Here is a 19,003-nt window from a genome sequence, read left to right as displayed (position 1 = left end):
GTGAGTATCGTTATTTTTTTAGTTTGCTTGAAGTTCTCCAGCGAGACATACCATATCCTTTCAGACAGGTTTGGTATTTCAAAAAAACCCGACGTTCCCACCACGCTACTTGAAGATGACCACGATTATTATGCTTTGATTGGAAAAGCTTTGGTACGTAAGAAATCTGTTACGCTTTATACCGAATTTAGGGATGTGCTACGCCCTTTCTGAATCGCCAAAAGAAGTTGCTTCATCTTCGAGTAGTGATGGCGGATTTCAGTAATATGATATTCGCGATTACTTAGATTGATGAAGGTGCTTGTTGAAGATAGCCGTTAGGAAAATAATGTAATCGTTTTAGGAACTAAGTTGTTTTTTCAATTTTTAGGACAATAATGTAATCGTATGTTTGCGAATGAATGAAATAAACGGCTATTTTTTATTACTGAAATTAAAATACATTAATTTAAATGACTAATAAAATACATCAATTTGAACGAAATAATAAAATACATAACAATACATTAATCATCGATATTAATATTAGTAGCACGAAAATAAGGTGAGAAATTCCATACGTTATAACAGCCCTCACTTTTCCACTTCTGATTTGACTATTATACCCCTAGGGTTTCTTTGCATCTTTATGTGTATTAATATCTAGTGTTGTTCTTCGAGCTTAATTAATACGATATAATTAATGTTTATATTAATCTTAATATACTATAATTGATATTAACATGTAATAAATAATTGTGGCACAATTATAAAATATAAAACTATGATTAATTAATATAATTATTTAATTAAATGATATAATATCTATATATTTATTACTAATCGAATAAATAAATAAATAAATAAAAGAGATAAAAACAAATTTAAATAAAATCTAGAAACTTCTAAAATATTAGATAAGATATTATTTTTATTTTATTATAACCAAAATATTTATATAAAAATATATTAAATTCGGATTTAATTAATTAATTAAGATAATGCCAAATTTATATAGAATTCTAATACCTTTTTCTCCAGGAAACTTTTCCCCTATAAATACACATTAAAAACCCTCATTTTTTTTATAAAAATTTCTGGAAACTCTCCAAAGCCTTGAAAATATTTGAGGTACTTTTTCTCTCTTTTTCTTTTATTTTATTTTTTTCTTTCGGTATATGCATATATGTACAAAATTTAATAAAATAGCTATAAACTATTAAAATTCGTAAAAACAATTTTCCCAGGTTCTATTAATGTTATAAAGATGATATAAGTCAAAAAGATTATTTTTATGATGTATTGCATATTTATTTTAATTATATTTATCGAATAGGGTTTATATAAACAAAAATCAATAAAAAAATATCAAACGAATTCAAAAACTGGAACAAAAATTTTCGTAACTTCTTTTTGATGTATAAAGAGTTTTGGAATCAACAACTTAATTTATTTGCTATTCTATATAATTATTATGTACTTAGTATTGAAAACAATATATACATATATGTAAAATATAGTAATAATTCGTATAAAACTATAAGAACTGTAGGTTTTGCATGAAAAATACTTAGAACAGTTAAGGTATGTATAAAACTAAATTTTGGAAGTTTTGGTGTATTATTATCAATTATATTCTAATTATATGGTTAAACAATGCAAAATTGGTAATAAATATTTATGACAGAAAATAAAATATATATATAATTTTCCCGAGTTTATAAAATATATAGGAACCTGTAAAAAATATAAAACTTAATATATAGGTCGAATTGGTATTTATTATGTATTTAAACTCTTATTACATACTTACCAAAAATAAATACAAGATATATACTAAATAAATATAGGATAAGGATAAATAATTTGTTTAAAATTTTTATAAAGTTATACTAATTATGTAAGGTCTGTAAAATTTATATTTTTAATTATTTAATATTTATTTGATTAATCGTGAAATTTGTGTAATATATACACGTATAAAAGATGTATGTATAAGTATTATATATAATAAATAATTAATATATCAAAGGTATATAATTAATAATAAACATTGTTATGATATATTAGACAATAATAACTTAATAAACCTAAACTTATATATACTTAATATAATATAACCATTAGTGTATGATATGTAATACAAGTGATTAAATACTTAATAAGACTTAAGTTATTATTATACTATAATATTGTAAAGGAATAATATTATACTAATTTAAAAACTTATGGTATAATATAAAATAATTAAATTGTATTACATTAATGAATATAATATAACTTATATAATAACATATAATATAACCTAAAGTGAAGGTTAATCAAAGATAAGGTATGACTTATCCGAACTTCACCGCTACTCACGGTCGTAAGTGAATGATGTCTAGGTTGCCATTTATGGGGATAGCTTGTGGATCTCGAATGCCATGACTTAGATTTTGGTCAAGAGTCCTGGGCCCTCGGTTACATCTGGTCATTACTGACTTATTTGATAGCAACAAAGTTTGAGTAAAGTTGTACAACGTCTTGCTAAAGATTATAACCCGAACTTTCTATAATTGGAAAGTTACTATAAGTGGAAGTTTTCCATAAATAGTAACCTTCCGAAAATAGAAATTCTTTTAGAAACCAACACTATTACTATAGTTACTATATTAGTACATACGTTGTCTGTTAGGCATTATCTGATCATACGTTCTATCTCTAGGTTTGAGATCTCGATCACGTTCTTCCGTTCAGTTCATTCTTTTGTGGAATAACTCTTCTGTGCTACCAAGGTGAAATTCATAGCCCCGCTTTTACATAATTTAATGTGTTTTATAAATCTTGGGTTAAGACACATGCTTGCTTTTGAAATGATTTACAATTTAGACACAAGTGCCTAAACTTTTTGATATGCAACTTCATGAGACTTTTGTTAACTTGTATTCTTACATGCAAATCCCCACCATAATATCATTAATTGCTGAAATTGAAATGTTGCAAGCTTAATTATTGTGAGTAGGCCTATTGAGAGCGACGTCTCTACCCATTGACCGATCATCAAGGGGGTACATAATAATGATTACCGACACCCGTACAGTGTCAGGGGTCAATGTTTAGCTCGATATTGTAACTCATGGCATATTGAATATTTTGATGTTTTGAACAAAATCTTGTGGTATAAAAACTTATTGATTATATGTAATACCCCGTCAGAATCCACTAACGGCGTATTAACTCTGGTCCCAATGCTTGGCTTGACTTCTATATAACAGCAATGTTTTACAGCGGAAGCAACTAATACCTGAGATAAAACATGCAGAACGGATCAACATAAAGTTGAGTGAATCTACAGGTTTGAGTAAATAGTTCTCGTATGTTTCATAAAACAGTTTCCATAAATTGTTTGTCGAAAATCATTTCTCAAAATCATTTATCTGAATAAACTGCTAAGGTTTAATCTCAAAAGTTTGTGTATAACAAATGCTAAGTAATAAACTGTTTGTAAGATGTCAAGTTTCAACTGTGAGTGACATCAAAAAAATTCCTTTATGTTTCATCTGTTTGTAGACATTACCATGTCCAGTTTCAAGTTTGTAAACATCATCTTTAAGTAACATTCATCGTAAGTTAGGCCACGAGATTTCTGAAAAGCTTCGTAATAATATACACTTATCATGAGCACTTGATTATAAAGCTTTAACCTTAGCGTAGGCCGAGCCCACGTCTTCAGTTTACCCTATCATTGTGCTACACCGATCAAGTGTACGAGTAACAACAAAATAGATGCCTGCTATGTTTTGGCGAGGTTTGTCAAACCTAATGGTACCGTCCCTATAAGTCGAGCTTACAAAGTAACTAATATAATAAAGCTAAGGGATTTTTTATCTGAACTCATATGTATATTCTTGGTAAGTTACTCGTGCCTAGTGCGTAAAAACATATTAAGAAAATAGTTCAAAAGTAGAATGTATCTCTGTGATGACCCGAAAATTTCTGACCAAATTTAAACTTAATCTTGTATGATTAACGTTTCCGGCATGATAAACAAAGTCTATGAAGTTAAATCTCAAACTTTTGAAATATTCAATTACCCTTCGTTTATTCACGATGATGCACGAACAATTATATGTAAATAGATACATATACTATAACTTGAAAACGTAACAAAGTGTTATGAAAACGATACTGTGCATTAACCTTATTGGTTTGATTATCTGATTGATATATTTAACTACGGAGTAAAAGATTATGCCAAACGATTGAATGAAAAGATATTTATTAAGTCTCTTAATGATTATGATATTGTTACGGGTCTCTGTTGTGAGGACCACACTGATTTGAGAAATTATTCCTTTTTAACGGTATTCGGAATAAATGATAAAGTGTTTGTTTAAATAACGTAATTTGGGCACATACAATAATTAGAATATTAATTGTTAAGAATTAATTATATGAATAACTTGCGATATGTATTTTAAAACGTGTTTATAAATATTGAGAATAGATATTAACTTGGTTATGAAACGTTTGATAAATATTATTATATTAATAAATAACGAGACAATGATTTATAGAAGTAAATGACCAAAACACTCAAATGTATAAATTATATTTCGAGTGATATAGTTTAGGGATAATTTAAGGCTATATTTTGACAAAGGTACGTATCCCAAAACGTAAAATGCAAGTTTTCTCAGCGTACGAAAGGACGTTCGAAAAACCGGAACCGGGACGTAAGTCGAGTGACGACATACGACTTATCGGAACAAAAATTACAAGTCAACTATGCACATGAATTTAATATAATATATAATTAATTATTTAAATTATATATATTATATATATTATTATTAATTATGTCGACAAACAAAACAACAAAAATTTGTGAGCTGGATTTTGGGGCCATGCGATCGCATGAGAAATTGGAATAAAACCCATGCTATCGCATGGCAGTCAGGATTCAGAAAGATACTATAAATTGGCCAGTTTGCTCGACACTCTCACACACTTCCACATTTCTTTTTTTTTTCTCTGTAACTTATTATTATTATTATTATTATTATTATTATTATTATTATTATTATTATTATTATTATTATTATTATTATTATTATTATTAGTATTATTATTATTATTATTATTAAGATTAATATTATTATTAATCCTAATATTATTATTAGTAGTATATATCGATAAAATACTACGACGAGGTCATGAGCGTGTCATTTTAAAAATGAGTTTTACGAGCGGGATAGAGATAAGGAAATTATGGGTTATTGCCAAGGAGATTATGGGTAATGTTCGGGGGTATATTTATGAATCAAACCTAGTATTTATCATCTCTGTTGCATCTACGTACTTTTCTGAAATATTGAATCTCAATACTGATACGTAAGCATTTATATTTTATCTTTTATAAATTAATAGTGTATCCATGTCTAGTGCTCGAGTTTATATATTTATACATGCTAGTATGCTAAATTTTGTCCTTAAACAGTTTATAATGAATCATGAATTAAATACATATATTACTGGTAAAAGGTATATGATATGCATGTTTTTGGAAAGCTAACGAAAAATCAATAACTTTTTATTTAGATATTGAATAGTTTCGATGAACGGATTAAAAGATATGATCAACTGAATTATGACTGACGTTAATTGAAATTGCTTTTGAATCTACAATTAAGATTTAAACAACTTGTTTACAAGATTGATAAAATGGATTTTTGAATATTACCAACCGAGTAAATGAATCCTTATACAAGGTACATCTCGTTTTATTGAACTATTGTCAAAATTGACTTTTTGAAACGACTTTGGATAACTTTTGTATGTCGATCTCGAGCATTAGGATTGTGATACACTATGACCTGACCTAGCTTGATAGACATTTATTGACTAACATATGTTCTCTAGGCTGAGATCTATGATTATTTGATATTCCGAGTTTCGGTCACATTACGATGAACAACTTTATGTGCTGCTAAGGTGAGTTTCATAAGATCCCTTTCACTCTCTACATTTTTGGGCTGAGAATACATGCAAATGCTTTATTAACCGATATACAATATTTATATGCGTGAGTTTCATTGATCCCTTTTTAATTGCTTTTGCAATATATATTTTTGGGCTGAGAATACATGCACTTTATTTAAAACGCAATGGATACAAGTACATACTAAATTCTACACTGAGTTTGAACCCAAAATCCTTTAGCTTTGGTAACTGTTAACTGCCAGTTATAAGAACTGGTGGGCGCGAGTAGTAGTATATGGATCCATAGGGATTGATATCCCCGTCCGAGCTATAGCACTAGCCTTTTAACGGACGTATGCTATTTGAGAAGCATACACGTTGGTTTGCGTGTATTATTAAGATGATTATACAAATGGTACAAATTATATATACGTTAAGTTTAGTTACCAGGGTGCTCAATTTCGTAGAATATTTTGATAAACGTTTCTGGATGAAACAACTGAAATCTTGTGATCCATCTTTATATACAGATTATGCGAAACATACAAACTATGAACTCACCAACCTTTGTGTTGACATTTGTTAGCATGTTTATTCTCAGGTTCCCTAGAAGTCTTCCGCTGTTTGCCATTATGATATAAAAGCTATGTGCATGGAGTCTTACATGGCATATTTTTTAAGAAAACTTTGCATTCACCAAATCATCACCATGTACCTTATTTTGACTGCATTGTCAACGAAAGTACTATTGTAAATTATTATACAAGGTGATTGTTTATATGTAGAAATCATCAGATGTCGAATACCTTTGATTTAAATATACATTTATGGTGTGCCTTTTCAAAAGAATGCAATGTTTACAAAACGTATCATATAGAGGTCAAATACCTCGCAATGAAATCAATGAATGACGTGTTCGTCCATATGGATTTGTAGCGATCGTCACAGTTGGTATCAGAGCTGGTATAACGCCGTCCATATGTGGCGGGTTAGTCTTAAAGGAGGTTCTCACAGTGTTACCTGTGACGAAGCATTGGCTCTTACTCCTTGCGATCCCTTACGAGGGTTGGCAATTGCCGAGAGGCAGGCCCTAAAATCAGTATCTGAGGTACACTCAGTAGTCACCAGGCGGTTAGCTGGGAAGGCACTGGGTGGGACGGTGGTTGTCCCCACTGTATCTACAGTTGGTATCAGAGCGTTGGTCTTAGTAAATCAGGTCTTGCATTAATGTGTCTAACTGATAGATGTTAGGATGCATTCGTAAGTCTGGACTTCGACTGTGTCTGCATGTCATAAGTTTTACTTATTATTTCTTGTTGGAAATTACCTGCTTATCATTTCTAGTCAAGACACATTTTACTGCATTGATTGCATAGATAGTGTATAGACAAAATTCATATCTTAGCATATCTGTTACTATAAACTTTTCCTGACAGCTTTCGAAAGTTCCTCCATAATTTGCGGATTCCTTGTTCTATATAAGTATTCTATGTAATTAGAATATCATCCGATATCTAAAAATTATTTCATATCAAAAATCCTTTATCCAAACCGTGTAAGATGAATTCCGCATCTAGTTCGAATTCCTCAAATGCCGACAGCTATTCCGATATGGATTTCCACTCAAGCTCCGGAAACAGCGCAACCGAAATGGATCAACCAATTAGCCATCATCTATTCTGGATGAATTGGGGATGGGTTCGTAGCCTACTTAATCATTGGAGAGAAGAAGAAGGTGATCCTTTCCATCCACCAAATTTCCCTCTTGGCGAAGAACCTGAAGCACTTACCGGTGAACCTGTTCGTAATACCATTTTCTCTCTCATTTCCAGAGTTTCTCATCATGACTATATACTATCTCGAATTTTGGATCTTATTTACCCGATCGTCCGAACCACTGATCATCCCGGTATAATAGAAGAAGTCAACGAGCTTCTTGCTCGGGTAGTGGCTTTGGAGAATATGGTGCGAAGGTTACAAACATCAGCAGCGGCACCAGCAGCATAACCAGTACCATCATCATCAACACCAACAGGATCATTACCACCACCAACAACCACATCCGCATCACACGCCTCAATATCACAATTTGTACCTATGATATCAACATCATACACACCATAGATACCAAGGAGTATCAACAACAACAAATGATGAAGTATTAATTCATAACTTCATCGGAGAAACATTCTACAGCGATTATGTAATTTCTAAAGTCTAGAGATTATTTATCCCAGTTCTAACCATAAATTAGATAAATTATAAACCCTGATCAGAATGGTGTATGATGTATAAGCTAGACTTGTTCTACCAACAGCATCATCAGTACCCTTAGCTTCACCAACACAATTAGTGCTGTAAACATCGTTAGAATCGTCAGCATCTCTAACATCACAAACTCCGTCAGTTCAAGAAAGCACCGTGGATATTATTACAAGTCAACAGCGCGTATATTTGTATCAACGAGTTTTGAAATATTAACGCATTCCCTCTGAAGAATTTATATGTATATCTTATATATATAAATTTTTAAACCATAATAAATCTTTCTGTACTAAGCTATTATGTATGGAATTTAACTACTCGGTTAATTCATATTACTAATATTCTATGATGTACATTCTTCGTTACCAACTTAATCATCGTTAACTACAATCTCTATTTCAATTCAATGAATTTCATTTCATAATAAATCAAGTATATTATTCAATTACATAATTGATTTTACATTTTCGTTTTCGATATACTCGAAACTTTCCAGAAAATATCATTTGTACCTTGCAAAGTTCGCAAGAATTCAACGAGCAACAACATCCTTTACCAAGGAATATCAATAAGAATAAATAATGAAGTATTGATTTCATTAGTGAAATACTCCGCGAAGATTATGTAATCTCTAATGTCTTAGAGATTATTCATTTCTAATTCAAGCCAAAAATCAAATGAGCTTAATATGATATTAACTCATTAAATCCGAATTACATCCGAAGAAAATATACATACAGATATTTTCATAAAGACTGTAATGAAAATTCTTTTGTACAAAATATTAATTGTGAAATCTTTAACGGGTAGGTAATACTCGGAAAATATATAAGTTCACAATTAATATGTTACATTGTACATTCTTCAATTTTGATTCAAAAAATCATTAACTATACTCACTATCTTCACAACGATATACAATCATTTTCATACAAGTTCAATTACATATTCTGATATTGACGAATCAGAATCCAAGTCATAACTCTGAACCAGTAACATCATTCTTAGATCTCTACATCTTTCAAAGCTATACTTTGACTTCAAAACTGTGCAAGATCCTTTAGCGTTGTTAATATCGAAAATAATCTTGCAATTCCTTTTCAAAGTATCCAGTCTAGTCAACTTTGACTTTTCAGATTAGCCTTATTGTAACCTTGACATATACGTTCTTGTTACTGGGGAACCTTTTATGTTCCACCACATTAGCAGTAAATTTACCAACAACTCCATTGATCTTTGACCTTTCGAAAAATCCTTATACTCATTGAAACCCTATCATGTACTCATCCATATCTTGTAACAATAATTGTCATACCAACCACCGGGAATTAGCAATCAGTATTTCGAATTTCACAGCAATTCTACGCCAACAGTTATATATACACATATAATGTCTATCTCCCAGACTTACATACTTCGAATGTGAAGTTTCTGAAAAACATCCCAAACTGTGAACTAGCCCTCCGAATTTCGGAAAAATGCTGATGAAGCAGCAAAAACTATAAACGACTTTAACAATCAAAAGTTTGATGATAAAGAATGGTATGGTGGTAAAGCTGAGAAAAAGAGAAGGTTTGGAACTGGAAAACGGATTGAGCAAAGTATGAAGGAGGCTGTGGATAAATCACAAAGACTGAACCTGCCTTCAAAGAATCCAAATGATTCAGTATCTGCTGAAATATTTAGCAAATACCTTGCTCCTTACTCCAAAACCTCTACGGACAATATTCTTCATCATCATCATTATCTTAAATATTCTAAGATATCATCATATCTTTCATTATAAATATCCTCAATGTTTCTGAGGATAATTTCGTAACTATCTGAAATTATTCATTCCTTCACGCTATCTGTATTACGTCATAAAAGAAACTATTTTAGTTTCTAAATTCAGAAAAATTCGAACTCAAATTATGAATGTTTTAAAGTAATGTTGGGAACTGAAGCATGAATTAGTATAATATAATGACACTTGATCAACGTGATTATATTACAGTAAGTCATGCTGAGTTTCTAATGAAACTTGATAAATGTTCACAGATCACACCCTCATCATGACCCATGTTACATAACTCTTTTATTCTATTTAACCTCTAAACATATCAAGAAAATATTTTTCTTAATGATTCGGTCTTTTCCGGATATTCTGGTAATTTGACAAATCAAGATCGTTCCATTACGATTACCTTCTCAGAACATTAACTATGTTCATCCAAAACTCCATACCTACGAATTCTGGACCATTACAAGAGATGTCTAATCGCAAGAAGAAGAAACGAAGGGACAAAGCTCCGAAATAGAAATTGGAGTATAAATCGTAGCAAATAGGAAGGAGCATTAACTGTGGATGTCAATGATTATAAAAAGACAGAAGCAGGGACTCTGAAAAATAAGGAAAGATATAAAGTCCGATGACAACACATAAATTACAAACCGTGAATATCAATGCGTATAGCAATATAAAGACACGGGAGAATGAAAAACACTATAACCCCAAGGTAATGGTAGAATAAAATAACTTCCTCTGGTGGTAGATGAAAAAGAAGAATGACAGATATGAAAGTTAGGAGTATATCAAGAATCAGAACTGGATGAAGCATTTCACAATCTTTTGAAAGTATGAAATGAGGAAAAAGATGTAGGAGTAGTGAAAATAATGAAACGGAAGAGGTCAATTTATAGCAAAATATCGGACGCAGCAATAGAGGCAGATTACGCATTTAATCAAAGAAAATCCTAATTTTCGCAAATTCCGAAAAATTAAATCTTATTTAAATTATGAAGATTTTCTATTCCTTAAAATCCGGAAATCAATCGTTACTACATCAAGAGATAAGACGCATCTCTATTCTCCATTTCACTTGATTACGATAAATTCTCTCATACGCTTCGAGTAATTGGATTATTTTATCCATATTATTCAAACATAGATAAAACTCTATTATCAACTCATATTCGTCATTAAAACATTTTTATTGTTAGCCATGACGACCTCACTCAAATTTCGAGACGAAATTTCTTTAACGGGTAGGTAGTGTGATGACCCGGAAATTTCTGACCAAATTTAAACTTAATCTTGTATGATTAACGTTTCCGACACGATAAACAAAGTCTATGAAGTTAAATCTCAAACTTTTAAAATATTCAATTACCCTTCGTTTATTCACGATGATGCACGAACAATTATATGTAAATAGATACATATACTATAACTTGAAAATGTAACAAAGTGTTATGAAAACGATACTGTGCATTAACCTTATTGGTTTGATTATCTGATTGATATATTTAACTACGGAGTAAAAGATTATGCCAAACGATTGAATGAAAAGATATTTATTAAGTCTCTTAATGATTATGATATTGTTACGGGTCTCTGTTGTGAGGACCACACTGATTTGAGAAATTATTCCTTTTTAACTGTATTCGGAATAAATGATAAAGTGTTTGTTTAAATAACGTAATTTGGACACATACAATAATTAGAATATTAATTGTTAAGAATTAATTATATGAATAACTTGCGATATGTATTTTAAAACGTGTTTATAAATATTGAGAATAGATATTAACTTGGTTATGAAACGTTTGATAAATATTATTATATTAATAAATAACGAGACAATGATTTATAGAAGTAAATGACTAAAACACTCAAATGTATAAATTATATTTCGAGTGATATAGTTTAGGGATAATTTAAGGCTATATTTTGACAAAGGTACGTATCCTAAAACGTAAAATGCAAGTTTTCTCAGCGTACGAAAGGACGTTCGAAAAACCGAAACCGGGACGTAAGTCGAGTGACGACATACGACTTATCGGAAAAAAAATTACAAGTCAACTATGCACATAAATTTAATATAATATATAATTAATTATTTAAATTATATATATTATATATATTATTATTAATTATGTCGACAAACAAAACAACAAAAATTTGTGAGCTGGATTTTGGGGCCATGCGATCGCATGAGAAATAGGAATAAAACCCATGCGATCGCATGGCAGTCAGGATTCATAAAGATACTATAAATTGGCCAGTTTGCTCGACACTCTCACACACTTCCACATTTCTTTTTCTTTTCTCTGTAACTTATAATTTATATTATTATTATTACTATTATTATTATTATTATTATTATTATTATTATTATTATTAAGATTAATATTATTATTAATCTTAATATTATTATTAGTAGTATATATACATAAAATACTACGACGAGTTCATGAGCGTGTCATTTTAAAAATGAGTTTTACGAGCGGGATAGAGCTAAGGAAATTATGGGTTATTGCCAAGGAGGTTATGGGTAATGTTCGGGGGTATATTTATGAATCAAACCTAGTATTTATCATCTCTGTTGCGTCTACGTACTTTTCTAAAATATTGAATCTCAATACTGATACGTAAGCATTTATATTTTATCTTTTATAAATTAATAGTGTATCCATGTCTAGTGCTCGAGTTTATATATTTATACATGCTAGTATGCTAAATTTCCTCCTTAAACAGTTTATAATGAATCATGAATTAAATACATATATTACTGGTAAAAGGTATATGATATGCATGTTTTTGGAAAGCTAACGAAAAATCAATAACTTTTTATTTAGATATCGAATAGTTTCGATGAACGGATTAAAAGATATGATCAACTGAATTATGACTGACGTTAATTGAAATTGCTTTTGAATCTACAATTAAGATTTAAACAACTTGTTTACAAGATTGATAAAATGGATTTTTGAATATTACCAACCGAGTCAATGAATCCTTATACAAGGTACATCTCGTTTTATTGAACTATTGTCAAAATTGACTTTTTGAAACGACTTTGGATAACTTTTGTATGCCGATCTCGAGCATTAGGATTGTGATACACTATGACCTGACCTAGCTTGATAGACATTTATTGACCAACATATGTTCTCTAGGCTGAGATCTACGATTATTTGATATTCCGAGTTTCGGTCACATTACGATGAACAACTTTATGTGCTGTTAAGGTGAGTTTCATAAGATCCCTTTTACTCTCTACATTTTTGGGCTGAGAATACATGCAAATGCTTTATTAACTGATATACAATATTTATATGCGTGAGTTTCATTGATCCCCTTTTAATTACTTTTGCAATATATATTTTTGGGCTGAGAATACATGCACTTTATTTAAAACGCAATGGATACAAGTACATACTAAATTCTATGCTGAGTTTGAACCGAAAATCCCTTAGCTTTGGTAACTGTTAACTGCCAGTTATAAGAACTGGTGGGCGCGAGTAGTAGTATATGGATCCATAGGGATTGATATCCCCGTCCGAGCTAGAGCACTAGCCTTTTAACGGACGTATGCTATTTGAGAAGCGTACACGTTGGTTTGCGTGTATTATTAAGATGATTATACAAATGGTACAAATTATATGTACGTTAAGTTTAGTTTCCAGGGTGCTCAATTTCGTAGAATATTTTGATAAACGTTTCTGGATGAAACAACTGAAATCTTGTGATCCATCTTTATATACAGATTATGCGAAACATACAAACTATGAACTCACCAACCTTTGTGTTGACACTAGAAGTCTACATGGCATATTTTTTAAGAAAACGTTGCATTTACCAAATCATCACCATGTACCTTATTTTGACTGCATTGTCAACGAAAGTACTATTGTAAACTATTATACACGGTGATTGTCTATATGTAGAAATCATCAGATATCGAATACCTTTGATTTAAATATACATTTATGGTGTGCCTTTTCAAAAGAATGCAATGTTTACAAAACGTATCATATAGAGGTCAAATACCTCGCAATGAAATCAATGAATGACGTGTTCGTCCATATGGATTTGTAGCGATCGTCACAATCTCATCCCAAAAATGTTGATGAAAAAGGGACTGTAGACTCACCTTAGCAAAAGCACTTGTAAATATCTTAGCAAAACGTACTGTAGTCGAACAATCTCGACCGAACAACGCAACCTAATCATGTAAGTCATCTTAAGTATACACATATAGGTCATACTATGTCAACCCATAGTGTACGCAAAGTCCTAGTGCTCAGACTGACTCAACGAACAAGTAAAAGTCAACTAATCCAAGCAAGTCAACCAAAGTCAAATCAAAAGTCAACTCGGTCAAAGTGGTCAACTAAAGTCAAACATATCAGTAGGTCATTCAATGTAAGGACCCGTCCTAATCCAACTGGACGAAGTCATCAACATTTGGTCCCATTGCGATGATCGGCTCCAAGTAATGTCCTTATATTGAGCAAATGCACAGCGGAAGACTTAATTCGTACCTGAGAATAAACATGCTTTAAAGTGTCAACCAAAAGGTTGGTGAGTTCATAGGTTTATCATAACAATCATTTCAATATGTTAATAGACCACAAGATTTCATAATCATAAACATAATACACTCGCAAGTGTATGTAAAGCATTCTAAGTGGTTGAGCACTTGGTAACCATACTTAACATTTAATCTACGTCGCATATTCCCTTTATTATGAAATCTCACTACACCGTACCAAGTGTAGTCACCAAAATGAAGTACTGTGCAACCGTTGAATACTGGTCGTCCAGTCCGGTTGGGGTTGTCAGGCCCGATAGATCTATCAACAGGATTCGCGTTTACAATACCATGTAAATAGTAGTTACCAAGCTACAGGAAAGTATGCCAGTGTTACAACTCAACGTAGAACGTAATTTTAAGTACTTGTGTCTATTTCGTAAATATTTATAAAGGCAGCGCATGTATTCTCAGCCCAAAAATATATATTGCAAAAGCAATTAAAAAGGGAGTAAATGAAACTCACCTAATATATTTTGTAGTAAAAATACATATGACGTCATTTAACAAGTGTAGGGTTGACCTCGGATTCACGAACCTATATTATTCATATATTCATTAACACATATAATTGTAATCGAACGAATTTACATATTAATAGTGATATAATTGTTATCTTAATTAAGTGTTTCATTAAAACCCTAATAAGTTACATTTATTAAAATATTAATATAGTTATGTTATATGTAGTAAATATAGCTTTATATAACTAATAGTTATTTGATAAAATAATATTGATAATAATAACTAAAAGTTGTTTTATTGTACAATAATAATAATAACAGTTATTATGATAATAATATTGATAATATGAAAATAATAATATTAATTTCAAAATAATAATAATGATAATAATAATAATTTTGATAAATATGATAATCTTTCTAATAATGATAATAATAATAATAGTAATGATGATAATTTTAATATAAATGATAGTTTTTAATAAAAATGATACTAATAATAATATTAATGATATTTTTAATAATAATTTTAATAATACTAATAATAATAATAATAATAATAATAATAATAATAATAATAATAATAATAATAATAATAATAATAATAATAATAATAATAATAATAATAATAATAATAATTAGATAAATAACTACCTTAGGGAAGTAGCCCTTAAAAATAATGCCCAAGTCCGGGTTTGAACCCGCGACGTCCCGCTAACCTGATAATATCCTTAATCACTCCTCTGATCATGCTTATTGTGTTTTTTTTATACCGAATTATATTCTTATAACCCATATCATCATAACCGTATGTCATTCCTATTCATTGTCATAACTCTATATCATTCTTATCATTAACCTCATACCATCATCTAACATTATTCTAATGATCATCATCAATATCTTATCACTTTGCCATCATTATCATTGTTATAATTCATGGACTCATTACCAGTCGACCCAATCATAATTCATAATTTGGATCTCGGCTCAACTATACTAAGATGTAAACGGCCCAATTTATACACCCGTTCAACAATTCTAAACTTTGTTCTATGTACCCCACAATCAACTTAACAATCTTACTTCCAACTAAATAACATGTCTATTTTAGTTTTAAACTTCTAAAAATTTCACAACATAAATATTTCTTCATTGAGTCATCATTATTATGATATCATCACCGAAACATATTCATCATCATTATTCATCTTAATCATCATCTTCACATACTATTATCATCATAATTATCATCATCCTAATCTAATCGTCATCGTCATCATCTATTAACAAACCATTATCGTTATCATTCCATCATCATAATATCGAACTCGTTCTCATCATAAACTTACCATCATGATATCCTAAATTAAATGAAGTTCGGCCCAAATAAGAAAACATGGAATTCGGCAGTCCATCAATGACCCAATGATTACTCAACAAATCACGGCCTAAAAAAATAGTAAAAGAATCGGCCCAACAACTGAAGAAGGTTCACGGCCCAATTTACATCGAACTAGTAAGCTGGCCTGCTATAAATTTGATGGCCTATTGAAAATAAAAGGATGCCAAATATTTCATAACATAGTAACGGTTTTTGAGTGGGGTTTATCACAACTATGTTGGCCACTTTCACATCTTGTCCCACATGTAAATTGATTAATTGCAGTGATAATTATTTCCATGTTGACACATCTCCAAAAAGAAATTCCAAGAGAACAGCTCATAAGTCACTAAGTGGGGTTATCTTGTCTTTGAATTTTTCGACCAAAAGATCAAGAGGGCAACGTATGATCATCATCATAAATTCTTTTTTTTTAAATATAAAAAGAATAGCAAAAAATAGTGAACTTGCATGGCGTTTTAATAGTTGAAAAAGACAGCATTTTGCAGCAATAATAATTAAAAGGTTGATGGAGATGGTGAGTTTTCATAGATGGCGTTTATGATGGCTAAATGGGTGACGGTTTATGATGGTGTTAGAAGATTTAAGATAGTATTGGTAGTGAGGGAGTGGAAGGTGAAAGGAATCCGAAAGAAAAACACAAGGTGGTGGTCGAGATTAATGACCAGAAAAACAGAAGGATAGAAACAGTGGTTCACAAATGGTTTTTAAATGGTGGGTTTGTAACCGTAGCAAATAGAAGTATAACAAAATATAGCAACTTTAATTGTAAAGGTGGTTGTTCTTAGTAGTGAACCATGGTGGAGGTGGCGGCTTTGGTGTTGTGAAGGTGGTGGTTCATGAACAAGAAGTATCCGAAGGTTGTTATGGTTGGTGGTTCACGAATGGTGTGGTTCTTGGTCTAGCTCGATTAAAAACAAGGAAAGCAAGCGACGGTTTTGTGTATAATTCGAGTTGTAAATTAACAAGAGAGTACAACGATACATGGTGGTTAAAAGTGGCGGTGGTTGATCATAATTGGGTTCGAAGATGATCTAGGTGGTGGTTTGTGTTGATCGAACGGGTTATAATCAAAGATGAAAATTCTATGGTGGTTAATGGTATTCTTGAAGAAATCTTAAGATGAGAAGAAGAGATTTGTGTGTGTGTGTGTGTGTGTGATATCATAAGTGTGTTTGTATGCTAAGTAAATGTATATATATTACATACATATATCTCAAATTTATGAAGAAGAAATAAAGTAACACAGTATCCTTCAATCATGAAACAATTATCACGGATGTAATATATGATATAATATTATATTATAATACACTAATGCAGTGATGGAATGAGAATCAAACAATATTTGAACAGTACAGCACCCAAAATATGTGTACTTTAGTACCGACAGTTTTCTACGGAAAGTGATATATCGTGCTCCATTGCTAAACAGTTAATGTATAAAAGTGTCCATAAAAATCCCAAATTTTTAGATTAAACATATTTTATTATGTCACTTATTACCTGTTTGAAACCTGATGAAAAAGGTTCGAAATCATTTATTTTCCATCAGTTTTAAATAATAAGTTTTATCACCTAAATATATATTATATATTTTTAAACAAATAGATTTAATATTATTTTATATATTTCCAAGTAGTATTTATATACACATTTGTATACACACACATATATATGTATCTGTTAACAAATAGTTGTTCGTGAATCATCGGGATTGGTCAAATGTCAAATGATTATATGAAATAGTTCAAAATTTTTGAGATCCAACCTAACAGACTTTGTCTATTGTGTCAAAAATATTAAATCGTATCGAGAGTTTGGGTTAAAATTGGTCAAAATTTCTGGATCGTCACAGTACCCACCCGTTAAAGAAATTTCGTCCCCAAAATTTGATAGAGATTGCCATAGTTGACAATAAGTATGTTTTCATGACGAATATTAGTTGATAATTAGAGTTTTATCATTTTTGATTAAAATAGATAAAACGATTTGATCATGTGAAGCGTACGAGTGAAGCTATCACAAAAGAGTGAAAAGTTTCGTCTTAACTTTTGACGTAGTCATGGTGGATTTTCGGAATTCAAGGAATTTAAGGAAATCTTCTAATGAGAAAGAAATGTAATAGCACGATTTATTAGCAAACTGTTGGAATTACGGAAGAACATGAATATCAAGGAAATATTTCCGTGATGTGCTTAGAGATTAAGTAGAATGAAAGAGTTATGTAACATGGCACATGATGATGGTACTGAGAATCATCACATTCCATTAGAAACTTAGCATGACTTACTGTAATATAACCACGTTGGCCTGACGTCGTTATATTATACTAACTCATGCTTCAGTTCCCAACACTTCTCTAGGACATCATTCATAATTTAACTTGAATTTTTAAAGAATATAAAAACTAAAACAGTTTATTTTAAGATATAACACAGATAGCACGAAGAGATAGATATTTTGGACAAGAATATTTATGAATATATCTTCAGAAATATCGAAGATATTTTTGACGATATTTTGGAATTTCTATGATCGAAGGTTGATGAAGAAAATCCTTCCGC

This window comes from Rutidosis leptorrhynchoides, chromosome 1 (genome assembly GCF_046630445.1).
Source record: "Rutidosis leptorrhynchoides isolate AG116_Rl617_1_P2 chromosome 1, CSIRO_AGI_Rlap_v1, whole genome shotgun sequence".
In the NCBI taxonomy this organism is placed as follows: Eukaryota; Viridiplantae; Streptophyta; class Magnoliopsida; order Asterales; family Asteraceae; genus Rutidosis; species Rutidosis leptorrhynchoides.
Note: the sequence above shows the minus strand (reverse complement) of the source record.